The sequence below is a fragment of the Castor canadensis genome, chromosome 15 (assembly GCF_047511655.1).
Source record: "Castor canadensis chromosome 15, mCasCan1.hap1v2, whole genome shotgun sequence".
NCBI lineage: Eukaryota > Metazoa > Chordata > Mammalia > Rodentia > Castoridae > Castor > Castor canadensis.
In genome coordinates, this window is record NC_133400.1 from 42405607 (window position 1) to 42412649 (window position 7043).

The 7043-nt window shown below is 34.3% G+C and overlaps 1 pseudogene; it reads right to left on the reverse strand.

The window, feature by feature from the left end:
* Nucleotides 1-2035: 2035 nt before the first annotated feature.
* Nucleotides 2036-2960, reverse strand: LOC109674699 (olfactory receptor 2M3-like; annotated as a pseudogene).
* Nucleotides 2961-7043: the final 4083 nt, after the last annotated feature.

The following is a 7043-nucleotide window of genomic DNA, read 5'->3' on the forward strand; positions in this document are numbered from 1 at the left end:
AAATTATTGATGATATTGGGTTCAAAGGAAAGATGAAAACTTGTGTAAAACCTGCTCTGTTGAATAAATATTGCTCTGTATGCTGAGAATTGGTCACATTGGTAACAGAGAGAGGATCCTTTTTTTTTATTTTTCATGACTCATATAAATTTAACTAGTGTCTATACTCATTTTTCTTACCAGTGCTTTCAATTAATTTAGAAAGTTAATGTTTTCTATAAACTTACACATTAATAACTTTGGGAAAATACTTCCAATATTTTAGAACAAGGGGAACAACAGCTGCTAGTTCAATTATTATTCTTCAGTCCTATGTTGTCCTGAATTAAATAATTTACATTTCAGTATAATCACTAAATTCACAAATAAAAGCAAACATATTTTAATCCACATTGCATTATTATTATAAGCAGATAGATAGATAGATAGATAGATATGTATATAATTGTACATAATATACACATTTCAGTTTCCTAATTTGATCAAGCAATTTTAGATATTTCTATAACTGTTAAGTTCTTTCCTGCTTACTTGATAGGTATAACAAGAATGACTGTGTATTTTTTCTATCTTCAGTGTCATTAACACAAAATATAAATAGTTGTGAGAGACATGTTAGAGACATAATCTTCACTGTGGATTGATGACATAGATACTTACTAACTACCAGCACATTCACTGACTCTTGTGCAGGATTTTTATTAATTTAAATGTAAATTCTATTAATTATAGCCCTTTAATACAATCCAAATAATATTTCTTTAATTAAATTCGTGCCACTTGAAAATGCATACATGGGCACTTATTGTATAATAAAGGTATAGCTCTTAAAAATAATTTCAAATACTCACACTGTTTTCTAGGATCCTATTCAGTGAGCAGAAATGCTGAAGCAATTCATCCATTTTTAATGAACTTTGATCCTAGTCAAGTGTTAGTGGCTCTTTTCTACTTGGGAGTATGAGATCAGGAGGATCACAGTTTGAGACCAGCTTGGGCAAAAAAAAAAAAAGTTTGAGATCCAATCTCTACAGAAAAATGGTTAGCGTGGTGGTACACACCTCTCATCTTAGCTACTGGTGTAGTGTAAAATAGAAGGATCCCAGTCCAGGATGACCCAGGTAAAAAGCAAAATGCTATTTCAAAAATAACCAGAGATAAAAAGTCCTAAGGAGTTACTAAAGTGGTAGAAAACTTTGTCTAACAAACATGAAGTCTTTAGTTCAACCCTAGTATTACCAAAAAGAAAAAACAAAAAACATAATACTCTTGGAAATCAATAATACAAATAAAGTCTGTATAGTTGAAATTAAGTGACTTTCATTACACACAGAAATGACTACAACACAATTATAAAGTTTCATAGTCATTATGTTATTTTTCTCTTAGAAAATGTAAAATTATGTATTTATTTTCATAACTAATTGAATTTATCAGTGTCTGTGTTTAATTTAGAGATTTTTCTAAATTCTCCCTCTACTAGTTATATGAATAATGAAACTATTTCTTCATTGAATCAGTATATGGAATTTAGATACATTTAGTTCAGAAGAGAGTTTGCATCCAGAATTCCATAATAAATGTTAAATTCTTGAGGAAGAATATAATTCAAGGTATAATTTCAAAACATCATCATGGTTGAACCTACATCACTCTCTTCCAAGAGCCTATAAAATATTTTATATTTTATCACCCTAAAATATGGATTAAGTGTATAAATACTCAGCATATTAACTGTTTTCCAAAGCAATGTTAACATCAGAAAAGGTTTGTTTACTACCTGTTACAGAACTCCTGATGCTTTTAAAAACCATTTATTTACATTAGTCAAGAAGAAAGCATACATTCTACTCATAAGTAAATTAAGTGTGAGATAATAAACTATCTGCTAAAATGCAATTTATATAGTTTTCCATATATTTCCTATTACAAAACTATGTTCAAATGTGTTTTATTTCTATGACTGAATGGTAATAGAGAAACATTGAAAAATAAGAATTGAGGATATGGCAAAGTAAGGAGATAATTGGGCAACTCACTCTCCAGGTTTCCCCTTCACTAATACCTTCACAAAAGCTCTGGACAACTCTCTGTTGTAGAGGCTATAGATAAGGGTGTTTAGCATTGGTGTGAGGATGGTATAGAAGACCAACACATCTTGTCCTGGGTTGGGGAATTACCAGAAGATGGGCACATGAATATGAACATGGATGCACCATAATACATTCCCACCACCATGAGGTGAGATGAGAAGGTGGCAAAGTCAGTGTGGAGACTGTCTCCAGATTCCATGTGAATGACTGCCAAAATAACATGAATATAGGAATCAATTATGATTGCTACAGGAAAGAGAAGCATAATTATGCAGCAGATAAATACCATCCTTTCAAAGATTGATGTGTGGGAGCATTAGTAAGTGAACAGGGAAGGAACATCACAGAAAAAATTTGGACTTTTCCAGGCCCCAGAATATGAGAAAAATAATGAGGGTGCAACTTCAAATAAGCCATCAAAGGAACCAAGAACACAGGATGCAGCAGCCATGAAAACACAGATTTTCTGGCTTATAAGAACAGGGTACCTTAATGGTTAGCAAATGGCAACATAATGATCATAGGCCATAACAACCAACAGGAAGCGTTCAATTCCAAGCAGGAAATCAGAAGACTATCTGGGTACTACACACTGCAAAAGAGATGCACTTTCTGCCAGATAAGTAATTGAAGGCCATCTTGGACACAGTAGTGCTTATGAGCATGAGAAAGTTGAATGAGGAGGAAGTAGAAATGGGTGTGGAGCTGGATGTCCCAGTAGTTGAGGAGGACCATGGCAGAGTTCCTCATGAGGGCCACTGTGAAGATGCCCAAAACTAAGGAGAAAAGGACAGTGTGAGTGGGGTCATGACTGAAGATTCCTAGCAAGATGAAGTCAGAGTTGAATGTCTGACTACCCCATGCCATGATGATTATGTTTTCTATGGTTTATGAAATAAGATTTTCCTTGATAACATTCAAGATTTCCCTCCTAGATGCTAGGCACATTAAGATAAAAACTTAATTATATATGGAGAAATTGTTTTTCTGAACTTAATTTTTAAAATTTTGTAGATGGGGAAAATTTGTGGTTGTTTTAAGCATGATGTGCCTTTTCAATGCAAATTGTCTAGAAAACAGTTATTGCAGGTTTAGTCATAAAAAACTGATAGTTTTCCCAAAAGTCATATAATTCATTTGTGAAAGAAGTCAACTGAAATTTTAGTGTAGGCAATCTTTTCATCATTAAACTGATAATGAGAAGGTTCCTGAGTTTCTGGGAATGATGCAGCCTTCTATTTTCCATGGAACTTTTCATATCAATATTCTGTAAAGGAAAATGTAAAAGTAACTGTACAAAAATAAGACATCATTAGTGAAATGCCAAACAGATAAATTGAAATACTAATGTCATAAGTATATTAATTGATATTTGTTGAGAGTATAGGTGAATCATTTTGGACATAGGGCTTAACCTGGTCTTTCTGACCCCATCATAAGAGCTTAGGACATTTTACTAAAGAACTTGACTAGAGAGAACCATAAAAGCATGACTCAAATTCCATCGATACAGTATTTTAACTATAACATTAGGTAACACAGCTTATTTGTTCTAAGCCTAATAGTCTAGTTTGTAAAGTTGAATGTTGACAATATTTATCAGCAGTTAGGAAGACTAAATGAAATCACATATCAAAGTATTTTTTCTTTTTTATATGCTTTTTATTATTGTTACTCTGTGGGTACATTGTGACATTTACAAAAGTTATTACAATATATCAATTGAATTCACTCACCCTATCATTCTAGTTTGCCCCCCATGCACCCATACCTGAAATAGTCTTACCTGGTCCCATTTTTTCCATTTACATATGCATGTACATAATATTTCTACTATATATGCACTAGGATCCCTTTCCTTGTATCCTCCCCATTCCCTGAGTTGTCTACCCCTCGACAGGACCTGTTTTTCCTTCCATTTCTCAGTTTTTGCAAAAATGAATATATTTTTATTCATTTAAGATGCTATACCTGGTGTTTCATTGTGATATTTCCATGTGTATAGATATCATAACCCAAATTGGTTCATCCTTTCCATTTTCCTCTTTTCTACATTAGTCTCCTTATATGGTGATTTCAACAGTTTGAAAAATACTATGTTTGTTCTTGTATAGGAAGAATGACCATGGAGCTCAACTGCAATTTGCCCTGTGGGCACAAGGGACAGCTACTGCTAACAAACCACCATCCTGGCTGGACCACTTCAGAGTCCCACGTACACCAGATGGCCTATCACACAAAGGAATCCCTGCACTCAAACACCCTGAACCTACTTCCTCCAAAGCTATCTGACAAGGAGGTTCATTACATCTCCAAATCACCCACCACCAAGCATACCAGCCTTAAGAAGGGACAGAGACCCTGAGAAAACCCCAGTCAAAAGTGCCAGCAACTGGATTTGAAGTGAAAGGATTAAATTCAGAGCTTTCAGTGAATTCATTTTATTTTATTATTTTTAATTTATTTCATTTGTTTAAAGTGACATTTTTAGTTTTTGCAAAAGTTTATTTTGCAAAATAAACACAGGATGAGTCAATATATTTATACTTTGTAAAGTTTGATGTATTCAATATAATTCTAAGTAGATGGTGATAATTTTTTTTCATGCTTTGTTTTTTAAAATTTTTTTTACTTTTTAAAAAAATATATCATTTATTCATATGTGCATACAATATTTGGGCCATTTCTCCCCCTTCCCCCACCCACTCCCTTTCCCCTCACCCTTTCCCCTCCCCTACCCCCTCTTTCCCAGGCAGAAACTGTTCTGCCCTTATCACTAATTTTGTTGAACACAGAGTATAAATAATAATAAGCAGGACAAATGGTTTTTGCTAGTTGAGATAAGGATATCTATACAGGGAGATTCCTCACATTGCTTCCATGTACAAATGTGTTATATTCTAAGTTGATTCTTCTCGAACTGACCTTTTCTCTAGTTCTTGATCCCCTTCTCCTATTGGCCTCAGTTATTTTAAAGTTTCTGCATTAGTTCCTGTGCATTGAGGACATCAAATGTTATCATGTTTTTTGGGGTTTCTTACCTATCCTCATACCTCCCTTGTGTGCTCTCATCTTATCATGTGAACAAAGTCCAGTCCCCGTGCTGTATTTTCCCTTGATATAAACTCTGCATGTGAGGGAGAACATACGATTTTTGGTCTTCTAAGCCTGGCTAACCTCACTCAGGACGATGTTCTCCAGTTCCATCCATTTACATGTGAATGATAAGATTTCATTCTTCTTCGAGGCTAAGTAGAAATCCATTGTGAATAAATACCACATTTTCTTAATCCATTCATCAGTTGTGGGGCATCTTGGCTATTTCCATAACCTGGATATTGTGAATAGTGTTACAATAAACATAGGTGTGCAAGTGGCTCTGGAGTAACCTCTGTCACATTGCTTTGGGTAGAACATCAGGAGTGGTATTGCTGAATCATATGGCAGATCTATGTTTAGATTTTTAAGACACCTCCACATTTTTTTCCAGAATGGTTATACTAGTTTGCATTCCCACCAGCAGTGTACAAGGGTTCCTTTTTCCCCACATCCTTGCCAACACCTGTTGTTGGTGTTGTTTCTAATGATGGCTATTCTAACAGGGGTAAGGTGGAATCTTAGTGTGGTTTTGATTTGCATTTCCTTTATAGCTAGAGATGGTATTATTTCATGTGTTTTTTTGGCCATTTGAAATCCTTCTTTTGAGAAAATTCTGTTTAGTTCACTTACCCATTATTTATTGGTTCATTACTTTTGGGAAAGTTTAGTTTTTTGAGTTCCCTGTATATTGTGGTTATCAGTCCTTTGTCTGATGTGTAGCTAGCAAATATTTTCTCCCACTCTGTGGGTGGTCTCTTCCGTTTAGAGACCATTTCTTCTGTTGAGCAGAAGCTTTATGAAGTCCCATTTATCTACACTTTCTCTTAGTTGCTAGTCTGCTGGGATGCTATTCAGGAAGTCCTTGCCTATACTTATTTCTTTCAAAGTGTTTCCTACTCTTTCCTGTACCAACTTTAGAGTTTGGGGACAGATATTAAGGTCCTTGATCCATTTTGGTTAATACAAGTGCAGGGTGATAAACTTGGATTAGTTTCAGTTTTTTACAGACTGCTAACCTGTTTTACCAATACTTTTTGTTAAAGAGGCTGGCATTTCTCTGTCATTTATTTTTACCATATTTATCAAAAATAAGTTGAGTATAGTTGTGTGGATTCTTATCCAGGTCCTCTATTCTATTCCACTGGTCTTCTTGTCTGTTTTTGTGCCAGTATCATGCTGTTTTTATTACTATTGCTGTATAATATAGTATGAAGTTGGATACTGTGATACCTCCATCACTGTTCTTTTGCTGTGTATTGCCTTGGTTATTCATGTTCTCTTGTGTTTCCAAGTGAATTTTAGGGTAGATTTTTCAACCTCTTTGGTGAATATCATTGATATTTTGATGGGAATTGGATTAAACATGTAGATTGCTATTGGTACAATAGACATTTCTACTAGGTTGATTCTACCAATACATGAGCAAGAGAGATCTCTCCACCTTGTATTGTCTTCCTCAATCTCTTTCTTCAGGAATTTATAGTTTTCCTTGTAGACATCATTCACATCCTTTGTTAAGTTTACTCATAGGTATTTGATTTTTTTTTGATGCTATTATAAATGGAATTGTTTTCATATATTCTTTCTCAGTTTGTTCATTATTAATGTATAGAAAAGCTAATGATTTTTGTAAGTTGATTTTGTATCCTACCATCTTGCTATAGTTGTTGATGTTGTCTAGGAGTTTCTAGGTAGAGGTTTTTGGGTCTTTAAGGTATAGAATCATATTGTCTGCAAATAGGAATATTTTGACAGTTTCTTTGTATTCCTTTTATTTGCTTTTCTTGCCTAATTGCTCTGGCTAGGAATTCCAGTACTAGGTTGAATAGGAGTGGGGATAGTGGGCATCCT